The following is a 14,870-nucleotide window of genomic DNA, read 5'->3' on the forward strand; positions in this document are numbered from 1 at the left end:
TTAAAAATACACCCGTCAGTGGCTCTGCATTTGAAAATGTATTTTGCATCTGATAATTATGATGCATTTAAAGGGCAAAATTAGAAAGCGCAAAATTAGGCTGGCAGGCTTAATTAGTCCATTCTTTTTTTTTTTCTTAATGGGTGGAATTTGGGCAACTGTCTGCGCAAGGGGGCACGGAGGCCCCTCCTCGGAGCTGGTGGAAATTCACTGGCTCCTCAGCCCCCCCGTCAGTCACTCGGCGAGGAGCCTGGGGATTAAGTGAGCAGAGCAATGTGAGACCCACGGAGCAAGAAGATTACACCGTCCTGTCCTCAAGAAAAGGCCGTGAGCGCGATTACAAAGTCGTCCATCAACAGATAATAGAGGGCCCCGCGCCCGGCTTCCCGGAGGCCTGATGCAATCGCGGGGGCAACATGGCTTTCTATGGAAAGAGCTGAAGCCCGCTGCTGGGAGCGCTTGCCGGGATAATTACCTTCCGTATCTGTACCCAGAGATCCACTCCCCGCCAGCCCCGCTCTCACTCGGTGGTCATGCCGTGTCCTCCTCTGCCCAGTGCGGCTGGCCACCGGGCCACGCTCCCCAGCTCTAAGCTGGCCGGGAAAGAACGGGAAACCCCCCCAGCACCCTCCGAGGGCTGGAGGCTGGATTCTCTCTCTGCCCTCGGATTCCGGGTCCCGATCAGGTCATCTCTGTCTGCAGCCGCACTACACTCTCTCCGCACCCCAGAGGGTGGCTCGCTGCATCCCCAGATTTCAAGAGGGGAGCTTTCTCCATCACAGCCTTGGTCCTCCACAAGCCGGAACAGGCCCTCGGCTTCCCAGGGAGTCTCGCAGAGGCGAATGGGGCAGGTGTGAGTCATCCTGATGAGTCAGCCGTGGCCCCGCTGTTTTGCTCTTCCTCAAGCTGTGGGCTTTTTCGTAACAGACACCGAGCAGCTCTTTTCACAGCCAGAGCTCGAGGTCCTGTGCGCATGGCGGGGGAAGGAGGGCTCACACTTGCCCCGGAGCACCCAGCATGGGGCTGAGGCAGCCGCCCGCTTCACGAGGTGTGGAGTTTTCTGCAACAATGCACGAGGCTGAGCAGAGCTGTGGGAAATTCCCGAGATCCAAATAGGCTCCCAGACGCTGAAGACCTGGCCGGTCTCGGGGAAGACACCTCTCCCGAAGCCTTGAGTCTGCAGGATTGCTGTCAAACAAACCGCCAGAGGCAGCGGGGCAGCTGGCGATGGTCTCATCTCTCTCCTCTCTGCTCCTCCTGCCGAGGTTCTGGGGCTATAGCAGAGCCCCCCGAGTCGCTAGCAATCTATTAAAATGTGAACGTTCCAAGCATGAGGACCTCTCGGTGTCTGTGCTGCAAGCCACGATGCCCCAAAGTAGAGAGAGAGTATGGGGAATACTGTCTGCCATGGAGGCAGGGGGGAGGGTGGGAAAGGGGGGAGTATACCTGGAATATTGGTGGTGGGGAATGTGCACTGGTGGAGGGATGGGTGTTTGATCATTGTGTGATTGTAACCCAAACAGGAAAGCTTGTAGCTATCTCATGGTGATTCAGTAAAAGTAAAAAAAAAAAAAAAATCGAACATTCATTTTCATCACTTCAAATCTTTGTAATGAGGATACAGAGAGATAGTGCAGTGGGTAGGGTGCTGGCCTTGCACGCCGCCAACCCAGCTTCAATTCCTGGCATCCCACAGGGTACCACAAACTCCATCAGCATGGAGGCAGGAGTAAGTCCTGAGCGCAGCTGGGCGCACCCTTCACCAAATCAAATCTTTGTAAAGAAAATGTGAATAGCCCAAAATGACCTTAAACAGAGAGAGACAGATGGCTGGAACTGGAAAGCCATGTCTGGCTCAATGGACGCTGTCTGTGTGCTGACGACTATCTTTGGTCATCTTCTTCCATAAACAAAAATTGAGAGAGAGAGAAGAGGAAGGAAGGAAGGAAGGAAGGAAGGAAGGAAGGAAGGAAGGAAGGAAGGAAGGAAGGAAGGAAGGAAGGAAGGAAGGAAGGAAGGAAGGAAGGAAGGAAGGGAGGGAGGGAGGGAGGGAGGGAGGGAGGAAAGGAGGAAGGAAGGAAGGAAGGAAGAAAGGAAGGAAGGAAGGAAGGAAGGAAGGAAGGAAGGAAGGAAGGAAGGAAGGAAGGAAGGAAGGAAGGAAGGAAGGAAGGAAGGAAGGAAGGAAGGAAGGGAGGGAAAGAAGGAAGGTGGGTAGGAGGGAGGGAGGAAGGAAGGAAGGAGGGAGGGAGAGAGAGAGGAAGGGAGGAAGGGAGGGAAGGGGAGGAGAGAAGGAAGGTTATAGAAAAGGTGTGAAATATTTTAGTTTCAAAGCATAGTCATTGGAATTTCCCAGCTCTCAGGAGAATTATTTGCCCAGAGCTCAGTTGGATGACAAAATGGTAGGAAGAGGGGAAGTTGGGAGGGGAGAAGGGGGGGAGAGGGAAGGGGGAGAGAGAGAGGAGAGAGAGAGAGAGAGAGAGAGAGAGAGAGAGAGAGAGAGAGAGAGAGAGAGAGCGTGCTCAGGAGCTGCCCGCCAGCAGGCAGCTTGGAGGCCCTGAGCAGGTGAGAGAAGCCCAGTAGGACCTCCTGGGGCCTCCCCACTCCCCACCGAGAGGCCTCAGTCCCAGCACCCCCAGCGCCCTAGACCCCCGTGTCTGCAGAGCCGAGGACGCGCGTTCCACTGTCGGAGGGAGCAAGAGAGACTCCAGCAGCAGCAGCCACAGGGCCCAGCCATGCTGCCCGGGCTTCCAGGAGCCTCGTTCCCACGATGCTGGACGAACGTGGCGCGAACACAGCTGTGGGCCCAGGGGGTCACGGCTCCCAGCCAAGGGGCCCGGGGTCGAGAGGACAGGAGGGAGAGGACGACTGACAGACTCTACTCCTCCACCGGGGCCGCGTGGACGGGCTCCCCAGTCCCCCCTGCACACAGCAGTGCCCGGTGCAGACGGATCGCGGCCCCCTCCAGAGCCCTTAAGTGCTGTTTACACAGTGCGCTAATTGCAGTGCCGGCACCCACCCTCGCCGCGCTCAGCTCTGGTCCGGCTTGCCCTCCCGGCCTCCTTCGTGGCGGCCTATCTGTGGCTCGTCCTCTCAGCCCCCAACTACGAGCAAAGTGGGAATGATGCAATTATCCCTCCCCGCGCTGCCGCTGAGCCCTGCCTGTGGGATGGCAGGGAGGTCGTCCAGGGCCCCGGGGCTGTCTGGAGTCGGGATGACCTTCCGTCAGGACAGGAGCTGAGGCTCGGCACCCCCCCCCCATATGCGTCTTGCAGAACTCTGGGGGCCGCAGGGGCATGGGTCGGGAGGTCCCATTCATACTGTCAATGGAACTGTTGCACGCATGGCTGGTCGGTCTCATTTTGGACCCCCGAACTAGCACCAGGCAGGAGAGTTGGGACAGCTGGGACATGGACCCATCACTGCTCCGGGTGCGTGCACGGGAAACATTAGCCCCATTGTGAGGGAGTGAGGGGGTGTGTGAGGGGGTGTGTGGTGCCAGGAAAAACACCCAGAGCCTCATATATGCGAGGCAAGTGCTCTAACCCAAACATCCCAGGCCACTTCTGGACCCCCGTAGAGCACAGCTGGAACTAACTCAAGGTGCTCCTCACTCAACACCCTTCCTCCTCACCGAACCCATGAGCCCAGATCCTGGATGCAGTTTTAATAAAAACAAGCCGTTTCTCCAAAGCTGAAACGCTGCCTGGGTAATCCGCCTGCTCCAGAGGCTGTAGCATTCCAAATGCATCCACGGGGGGAAAAGAGCAAAACACATATCTGTTCTCTGATGGTTCTGGAGGTCAGGATGTCAGAATTCCAGCGAGTGTCACTGAGACCAAGGTGCCAAGAGGCTGCGTGTGACTCCGGAGGTTCTAGGAGAGGATCCTTTATTCTGCCTCTTCCAGCTTCTAGAAGCTGCCGCATGCTTGGGCCACTGGTTTCTCCCTCCATCTTCCAAGTCAGCAGCGGCCAAACTCGCATCACCCCGATTCCTCTTCTGCCTCTCCTTGTACTTTTAAGAAAACAAATGAAAATTATATTGAACCCACCCTTATAATTCGGCTTAATAATTTCCTTATCTCAGAGCCAGCTAATTAGAAACCTTACTTCCATCTGCAATCTCAATTCCCCTTTGGCCTATAACCTAATATTTGCAGGTTCTGCGGAGTAGGAGGCGGATATCTTGGGGGCCCCTTGCCTGCCCACCACTGTTCTCCCACAGAACGCCTCTGGCTCATCTCCCCGCCCTGGTTATCTTCCAGCTAACGCTCTTCTGAGATCATTTTTCCATAGGTGCACCCGTGAGCATGCTTCATACATCCCAGACTCACTGGGATGTCTGAAGTACATGCATCCGAACCGGAATTCAAGCTCTGTGAGGGCCAGTTCTCTGTCTTCAGAGGGCTACGGCAGCCCCCTGGGTGCTCGGTAAGTACTTCTGGAATGAGTCAAACAGAGGAATAAGCGTCAGCTTAAGGAATGAAGGAACAAGACCCTGTGTGGGCCCCAGGGCGAGGTACAGGGTTCACTTCCGACCGGGCTCCTGACAGTTCTCAGACCGTCTCCAGGAACTCCTGTGACCCCGTCTTGTCACTGGTCTGCCACGGCTGCTGGCACGGAGACGGTGCTTAGGAAAGGACTGGGATGGCATCATTCTCAGGGGGGGCCAGCACTGTCCCCAGAGGGTCCCTCTGCGACAGGGAAACAGACGAGGAGGAAAACACATCCCTCGAGGCATGATAGAGGTGTGGGGGCATAGACGGGGCAGGCCAGGGTCGGGGTCTCCTCACAGCCATGACACGGAGACCTCACGACTCTAACACTGACTCACTAGCGCCCCGACGGGGGGCGGAGGGGAGCACAGGGAGGAACGGGGAGCCAAGTGCGGGCCGGGGAGAGACCCTCTGGGCTCGGCCCCAGCCATAAGCAGCCCTAGCGATGGCTCTGAGGAGAGCTGTAGGCGACTCCTTGGGCGGCCCGGGGCCTGGCGGGGGCGGGGGGGACGGACGCACGAGGTCTTGTGGGTCGTGCTAAGGCACTGAGGGCCCGAAGGAGCTGCCGGCAGGTGGGACCAGCACAGCACTCCCGGCCCTCTCCTCTCTGTCACCCACACGCACAAGCCAGCGCACATGCTGGGCACAATCAGGTGACGGCGCAGAGCACAGACGAGGGGAGCCTGTCCACTCACGGGCTTCACACAGGCCCTTCCTGGATGGCAGGCACCGTGTGACCTCCACCGAGGCCCCTGCACGCCTCAGAGGACATCCATGCTCCACTGACCCCAGGGCCAAACACGCAACCAGCTGGAGGTCAGACATGCACACACCATGTGGACAGGGCACAGGGCCCTTGCACATGCCAGTGTGTTCTGTCAGGCCGACACCAGGTGGACGCTGAACACGACGTGCAAGGAGAGAGCACGCACTAGCCTTGTGAGCCAGACACTCCCTACATGTGCACACACACTCACACTGCTTACACACACAGTGCTCACACTCAGAAAAACTGCACGGCAAACACACAATGTGTGCACATGGAGAAAGATACACGGTAGAAACCATACAGACCACATCCCCACACCACACATACACTATCCACCCCCACGCCTACACACTACACAGACCCACACCACACACTCTACACGCCACACAGCTACAGACACACACTACACAGACACTACACACCCCACACCTACACACTACACAGACCCACACCACACACTCTACATACCACACAGCTACAGACACACACTACACAGACACTACACACCCCACACCTACACACTACACAGACCCACACACTCTACACACCACACAGCTACAGACACACATACACACCTACACACTAAACAGACCACACTACACACTATACATGCCACACAACTACAGATTCACACCACACACACCATACACGCACATGCCTACACACTACACAGACCTATACCACACACTATAAGTGCCACCCAGCTACACCCCACACAAACCCATACCACACACACTGTACATGCCACATACCCACACACCACACACCCACACACTACACAGATCCATACCACACAGACACCATACACGCCACAGAGCTACACACCACATACCTACACATATACAAACCCATACCGCACACACTATACACGACACATGCCTACACACCATATACCCATACTACATGAACACCATACACGCCACACACGTACACACACTATGCACTCCTACACACTCTACTACCCACACAGCATCCACACTACACATACCCATACTATACACATTACACTCCACACACATACACATACTACACACCCTCTCTCCACTCAACCTGTTCATACACACCACATATACTGAACACACTGTCTGCAGGACACCCCACCCGCACTGTACATACTATCCACACACTACACGCCTCACACACTGGACCCACGCCACACTTGCACTGCACCCCCATGTACATGCCGCACGCACCACACGCCACCTGCATGCACACAGGGCCTGCGTCTTCCTGGAGGGGGTCTGGGCGGCGGGGCGGGCCACACTGGTGCGAGGGACAGCGGGTGGGCGCACTGTCCGGGCCTGAGTGCCCACACCCAGCTCAGCCCAGCAGTGGGGACCGTGTCCCGGCCATGGCCGAGTCCCTGGCGTCCCTCTCCCTACGGGGCCACCCCACAGGGCCCTTCGCCCGGGCAACAGGAAGTCATCAGCAGCGTCACCGGCTCTTTTGCGAGTCCCCCTGCAGGACTCCTCTTGGCTCTCCCTTCCAGGCGGAGCTGGCAGGGGGCCAGGCCCCCCTGGGGAGGACGCTGAGCCGCGCGGCAGGGCCCGTCAGCTGCTCTCCCCCGGGCCCCGTGTGGGTGATGAGCCCAGCCAGCAGCGGAGAGGGGTCCCGCACAGCAGCTGCGCGACCGCTCGGGGCCAGCCAAGCATGGCTTCCTCTGCTGCCTACACTCGCCGAGGAATTGGCTTCCAATGAGCTGGAACCCCGCGCTCTCGCCTGAAGTCTTGACAAGTTGCTGTTCCCCGGCAGCGGCCGAGATGGAGCGGTGACCTCCATCTGGGTTAATGAGTGAAGACTTAGCATGCGCCCGCCACGCTGCCCGGTTCACTTGCCCTGCTCCGAGGAGCTCATAAACAAGATCACGCTGCGCCGTGGGTGCACGGCCTCCTGCCTGGAGACCGGCCCCCAAGCGCGCCTCCAGACGCGCGGCCCGAGCCCCGCTCTCTGTGAGGGGAGAGACACGGGGGAAACCCACCAGCCGGGCCAGCAGAGAGAGGCTGAAATAGCGTCCCTCAGAGAAGGGCCCAGGCGATCCGGTGACCACCCGTCTCCAGCCTGGTTCCACGGGTTTCTGAAATCCACCGCCGACCCCAGTGGTCACCCCAGTGGTGACCACTCTCCCAGTGGTCACCCAGCTCCTGAGCTCACAAGCGTCCATGTGTGGTTTCCAATCCCACCCTCGACGAGAGATCCAACTGCACAAGAGCAGCACTGTCGCACTGTCTTCCCATTGTTCATCGATTTGCTCAAGCGGGCACCAGTAACATCTCCATTGTGAGACTTGTTGTTAGTGTTTTTGGCATATCGAATAAGCCATGGGGAGCAAGCCAGGCTCTGCCAAATGGGTGGGACACTCTCGGTAGCTTGCCAGACTCTTTGAGAGGGACGGAGGAATTGAACCTGGGTCGGCCGTGTGCAAGGCAAACGCCCTACCTGCATGCTATGGTTCCAATAAATCCCCTCATCAGAAACCTTTGAAGTTGGGGTACTGGGGGACAGGAAAGGGGGCATCCTATGGACCAAAGATTGGCCAACGGGGGCCCTTCTTCCTCTGTCCTTCTCTCTTCTCTCTCTCTCTCTCTCTCTCTCTCTCTCTCTCTCTCTCTCTCTCTCTCTCTCTCTCTCTCTCTCTCTCTCTCTCTCTCTCTCTCTCTCTCTCTCTCTCTCCTCCATGGAGCAGCACCCAAGCCCTTCCCGCTCACACCCAGGCCCGGGGAAGATCAGTTCCTACCACCTATTCTTTTCTTTTGAACATTCTTCTCTTCTAAGAATGGGCATCTGGCCCTACGACGACGTTTTCCCGGAGCATCCCATGACAAAGCTCTGTGCTCGGCAGAGCCCAAGTGGGGGGGCCACACATCCGGGATCTGTGACCTCACCCCTCGAGAGTACTTTCCCATCAGGGTGCAACATGCTCTCTGCCTGCTAAACAGCAGGAGATGACAGCAATGGGCGGGGTGGGGGGGTGGGGGGGCTTTGAAAACTTTTTATGCAAGTACTGGTGGGGCCGTGCAAACGGGGAGACGCGGAAGCCCAGGAAATGGTCTCTCCCATCAGGCCTGGGCCTTTGTCCCAGGCTGACAGCAAGGCTGAGCAGAGCGGCCGCCCCTCCCCCCACCATGTGGTTCCTCTGGGGAGTGAGGGGGAAGAAGGGGCAGGGGCAGGTTACGGGCCTCCTCCGGGCCTGACTAGGGGCATTCAGACGCAGGAGGGCTTCTTCCAACAAAGTCTGTTTGTTTCCCCCAGGAGTCCGAGAGACCGTGCCAAGACTGAATGACTCACCGGCTCCAGGGCCTTGTTTGGCTCCGGGACCCACTGGGCCCAGGGGCCCGGCTCCTGGAGAGGCAGAGCAGCCTTCTGGCCCCGGGGCCCTCCAGGGCTCTGCGGGGTGAGACTGGGCAGAAGTGCAAGGCAGGGAGAGTTCCAGAAGGGCGTTCCCACCGGAGTTCTCTGAACGGGATGGCCGTGCTGGACGGGCTGAGAGCAGCCTCGTCGATACCGTAGCAGCTTTGGGGGAAGCTCTGTCCATGGGAGACCTGCCTTTCTCGGATCAGTGACGATCAATCAGAGACACCAGGAAGATCTCTGCACTGATGACAAACTGGATTAAAATTCAACCAATTGGCCTGATGGGGTTTAGGACTCCTCATCCATGAAATTAAGACTATGGACTGGCCCCGCTCGGTCCTGAGAACCAGAGGAGGAATCAGGAACTGCTGCTGACGAGTCCATTGCTTTGTGCCACGCCAACGTCACCTAACCTGGTCCTCATCGTCTCCATGGCAGGGTCCCAGGAAACGCCCATCTCTCTATACCCATCTTAGGGAAACTGAGGCCTGGCCATGTTCAGAAGCCCAAGATTGTTGCGTTAATAACTGGTTTATCACTCAGAAAATTAGTGGAGCAATGAAGGAGGAAGACGGGTGGGCTCGGTCGACTGAGAGACCCCAATAGTATGTTAGAAGTGTACATATTAGCAAAGGGCACCTATTTAAGAAAATTTAAAAAGACAAAGGGAACCAGAGAGCTGTACAGGGATAAGGCACATATTTCCATGCTGCTGACTCTGGTTTCCTCCCTGGCACCACGTGCTCCCCTGAGTATGGTTACATGTGACCCTGGAAGTTCAGGTCCTCCCCACACCTGCACCCCAGAACTCCCAGGACAGCCCCAGGGCAATCACTGGCACCACAGCTTCAAGCAATACCTTGCTCTCGGGTCCTAGCATTGAACCACTGGCCCTGTTGGCTGAGAATCACTGGGCGTGGACCCCTAGGACCCCTGAATACCACTTACAAGCTCCCCCAGATAATAAAGTAAAATAAAAACAGTTTCACATGTCCTTAGCCACCAAGAAATGCGTCTCCTAAAACAGAAATTTGCAGTAATAAAACTGATATGGTTTTTCTCATATTTACTCTCAGTAAGAGAGGTGTGTGTGTGTGTGTGTGTGTGTGTGTGTGTGTGTGTGTGTTTTAAAGCAACAAATATTTGCTCAGCACCTCCATCGGGGCCTGCAGTCTGTTGAGACTGAACATAAATAAAACTGGTGCCTCGAAGAGACAAGTCCAGTGCAAGGCAGGTTTGACCCCCCACAGTCTGCTTGTGGCTGCGTTGCAGCAAAGTCCTGTCCACTAGCACCTGCAGCTGCGACAACCAAACACGTGTCCAAACAGTGACAAAATCACTCCGAAATCAAGAACTAGCATTCCAGAGGTGGCAGAGGCGTTCAGCAGACACTGATAGCTGTCGGCATGGGTGTCGTACAGCTCAGATGGCCGACCTGACACCAGACTCTCTGCAGACATAACACCCGAGGGAAAATACAGGTCCTGGCAGAGCTCCCCAGGAAAAGGCAGATGAAAGGTGGGGAGGAGGGGTTTGTAGACCTCGGGAGGACCACGTGACCCCGGGCACGGAGAGAAGGGACGATGTAGATTGGGGTGGGAGCTGCACTGTGGGATAGTCAATATGCACGTGACACGATGCGGGGAGAACTGGCACCTCAGTACTCTTAAGTACTCAGTACTTAAGTACTCAGTACATCTTAAGACAAGCCAGAATCATGAATCACAATCACTTTAAGCAGTGTGTCCCCAAACCCACTACACCTGGGGGGGTAGGGGGAGCGGTAACAGGTGAGGGGTAGCAGTAGCCTTAGATGCAGTGGGGTGGGGGGGTGACTTATGTTTAAAGAACATATATGGGGGGTGATGCTTTTTCTTCAGTGGGGTCCAATGGGGTGCAAGAAGTTTGGAAACCTCTTTACTAACGGAACAAATGCGACAATCCCCCCTTTACGTGATGGTTCAAACAGCTGAGCTATGTTTTCTGTGAAAAGTAGAAGAGCACAAGATTTTTGAATGCCTTGGGGACAAGCTTCTCAGACCCAGTCCTGCATGCGAGATCCCTGCCATGCCCGTCAAGCACATTCCCAGCCGGACTCCGCAGGTCTCGGGTGACGTCACAGCATCTAGTTTTCCAGATAACGGATGCCACTAGCCTGGGAATGGGCCTTTGAGAATCAGTTTCTAGAGAAGCCTGCTTCCAAAACGGTTCTAGAAACGGGGACCATATGACTAGAAACATAGCCACTACTTGCTAGGAGGTGAAATCTCACCACCCAGCTGGCGTCACAGGCGATTCACACGCTCCAATCGGTAATTAAAACGCACTCTATTGGTAATTAAAAGCTTTCCACCGGCTCTGAGAATTCCATGCACGCCTTAGGGGACCGGGAAGCTGCATGGGCCCCCTGCTCGCTTCAGAACAGCTCGGAGAGCTGCTGGCCCCCAGGCTTAGATGCCGCTGTGGACACTGGCTTGCGGCTGGACCCACACACTGCAACCCTGTCCCAGCAACGTGTCCCTCTGGCTCCGAAATCCGCTCACTCCCGGGCTAGGACAGCAGCCCAGATTGGGAGCACACTGCGGAGTGGGCCTTCGAGTGCCCGGGCCACGCTGGGAAAAGGCGGGAGCATGTGGCTGCCTGGGCTCCGCCCAACGGCCAGAGCACGTGACTACCGGGGCTCCGCCCACTCCAGGAGCACATGACTGCCTATGCACTGCCCACCTACAGAGTAAGTAGCTGCCTGGGCTCCGCCCACTTCTCAGAACACGTGACTGCTGGCTTATGCTCCGCCCACCACCCAGAGCACGTGACTGTCTATGCTCCGCCCACTTGGCTGCCTGAGTTCCGCCCTCTGTCCACAGTGCCCAGGCGTGACACCGTGGGCCGTGCCACTCAGCGGCGGCGTAGACAGAGGGCGAGGGCAGAGGTCGGAGGTCACCAGCAGTGCAGCAGACTGGGGGTTCTCGGGGATCCCACTGGGACGTGGCACCTGGGGACCACCCTGCCCAAGGCCTCCCGGCCCGGTGTCGCGCCTGCGCAGTGCGGGCGGAGGGTTTGCTGTGGATGCTGACGTTCGCGAGCGGGGCCCTGACTCCGGCTGGCAGAGGGATGCAGAATCTGCGTCGTGGGGTGTGTGCGTGGCCAGAGGTGCCACCTCCTCGTCTGCGCCCAGGAGCTCGGGCCGGGTCCCATGCACACTTCAGCATTGGGGGCAGGGGGCTCCGGTCCCTGGCGTCCCGTTAGTTCCCCTGAGCATTGCCAGGAGTGACCCCAAAACAGAACAGACAGAAAGAATGGGGGGAGGCTTGCGGGCCCTGGAGGAAGGGGAGGGCTCGGGCAGGCACCAACACCAGATAGCCACCAACCACGGGACACTTAGGTCCTGGACCATGAAGGTTGACACTGGAGAAGGTCCAATGTTTCCCCTTAGCCATGAAGTCATTTCTTTGAATTTTATAGGCGAGGACCTCAATTTAAGACCGTCATCCCGGTGTCGGGAGTACAAGCGTCTTGCTTTGCTTGCAGCCAGTGAGCTTTAACTTAAAGGCTTTTTCCTGCGTGGCTGAATTTTGGTGAGGACCCGAGACTAGAATGAGGCGAGGGTTGTTGCACGAGGACAATCTGAGTTTCCTGGAAACTTAAAACATGGACTTTGCACCCAGATGGTAACTGATCTTAATTCCAGGGGTCAAAGATGTGACAATCTTTATAAGACACGTTTTTTTTTTTTGAATTGTGGGTCACACCCGGCGATGCACAAGGGTTATTCCTGGCTCTGCACTCAGGAATTACTCCTCAGGGTGCTCGGAGGACCATATGGAATGCTGGGACTCGAACCCGGGTCGGCCACGTGCCAGTCAAATGCCCTTCCCGCTGTGCTATTGCTCCAGCCCCTAAAAGACACATTCCTGCTTCTTCCGATGCGTGAGCATCCCAGACACAGATAGGGTATGCGTTTCATCCAAATACCCACAACCCAAGTCGCAGTTATGTAGTTCATGTCCATGTTGTGTGTGTTCTGACTACTCATTTCACTTTACCCGTGGATTTTCTCCCATTGGAGTTTACTTTCCCGGAAGTGAAATTCTAAAGCTCTGTTCTAATTCTGTACCTGAATTCCCAAAATTCGGCCATCAGTTTAGATAGGGTTAATTGGCTGATGCCTGCAATACTTATATCTTCAAAAAAATGGTGGGGGGGACAACACCAGAGTGAACCAAGCTAAGAGACAGTTATGGACACGTATCTTTAGTTACATAACATCTGTTTATTATTCCCAAATTAAAGTTTACTTAAAGGTAACAATAACCTGAAAATATTAGTTACAATGTGGCAGGGTCCCCTGCTACAAGATAAGAAGTAGATTCTCTGCCTGATTCATGGGTGCCTGTGGTTTTTCAGAGACACCCCACCAATATTTGCTGGCTTTTCTTCTCCAGTGAGTCTCTGTTCACCACTTTGTTCTACCATTTCACCTTGACCCTTGTACCAACCTGAGGCTCGGATGTGGGATGTCCCAGGAGCAGAAGGCTGTCCTGGGTTTAGATCTCAACTCTTGGCTTTCAGTCTGGGGCGGTTTCACTACCAGCCACTTGAGTACAGATATTGTCAAGGCATAACTAATTGCTTATTAGACCCTTTTGCCATTTTATAAAGAATGAACTGGTTGAAGGTTTGATTTCATCTATCCAGTGTCAAAATAAAAAACTCTGCAAACTGGCATGTTCTCTTTATCTAGTATAGGAGTGTGTTATATGGGTTTACACACATTTTTAGCATTAAAATAAAATTAAAGCATTTTAAATTTTTTGAAATATATGCATATTTATTTCATACAGTAAAAGATATATTCATACCTCTCAGAGAGCCTGGCAAGCTACCGAGAGTATCCTGCCCACATGGCAGAGCCTGGCAAGCTACCCGTGGCATATTCAATATGCCCAAAACAGTAATGATAGGTCTCATTCTCCTGACCCTGAAAGAGCCTCCAATCGTTGGGAAAGACGAGTAAAGAGAGGCTGCTAAAATCTCAGGGCTGAGTATAATAGAGACATTACTGGTGCCTGCTTGAGTAAATTGATGAACAACAGGATGACCATGATACAGTGATACAGTGATGCATATTTGATATTTTCTTCTTTGGGCTTGGGTCACACAGGGACTATATACAGTGCCAGGGCTCAAACCTGGGTGGACAGCCTGCAAAGCAAGTACCGTACCCACAACGTACCATCTCTCTGGCCTGAATTTTATTATTTTGTTTGGATTTTTCTCTGGCCCAATTTTCCATCTTTCATAATGCCTTCTTAAATGTATTATCTTCTATAGCAATATTGCCATGTAGCAAATTAATCTTGTGATGAAAATATTGCAATAAAAACAGCTACCACAAAACTACCAGATATTGGAGCCAAAGATATAGATGTCACAGATGAGATACTTGTCTTGCCCAAGGCAACTATGACCCTGATTTGAGTTTGTGACCCTCTGAGCACTGTCAGGGTTCACTCCTGAGCACTGAGCCATAAATAACCCCAAGCACTGCCAGATGTGACTCTCCCTAAAGCCCCCCCAAAAAAATAATAAAAGAGCTACCAAGTACAGTCATTTGTTCATCGTGTATCTAGAAAGTTATATTTTTCTAGATCTCTGTTTCTTCACCTGTAACATAATGAAAACCCTATACTTCTGGGTTGCCTTTAATTACACTAGATTATGAACTATGTATTAATAAATGACCTATTAGAGGACTGCTTGCATATGGAAGAACAGCAAGTAATGTGCTTATTATCATGCTGTACGTGGTTGCTTGTTACAAATCTGCCTTTCATATTTGGCTCTGATCTCCTCTAGGGCAGGAACTGTGTTGTACTAACCTTTTTTGTCTGAATCCTGAATATATAGACATACATGTATGTTGACTGGAGCGATTGCACAGAGGGTAGGGCATTTGCCTTGCACGCAGCCGACCCGGGTTCGATTCTTCTATCCTTCTTGGAGAGCCCAGCAGGCTACCGAGAGTATCTCGCCCGCATGACAGAGCTTAGCCAGCTCCCCGTGGCATATTCAACATGCAAACAACAGTAACAACAAGTCTCACAATGGAGACGTTACTGGTGCCCATTCAAGCAAATTGATGAACAACGGGGCGACAGTGTTACAGTGCGACAGTGTTCCATATATGTTGATATGAAAAATGAACTTATACAAGTGAGTACCAGTGTGCAGCCAAATCCCGGGAGTCTGTGGACCCC

This window comes from Sorex araneus, chromosome 8 (assembly GCF_027595985.1).
Source record: "Sorex araneus isolate mSorAra2 chromosome 8, mSorAra2.pri, whole genome shotgun sequence".
NCBI lineage: Eukaryota > Metazoa > Chordata > Mammalia > Eulipotyphla > Soricidae > Sorex > Sorex araneus.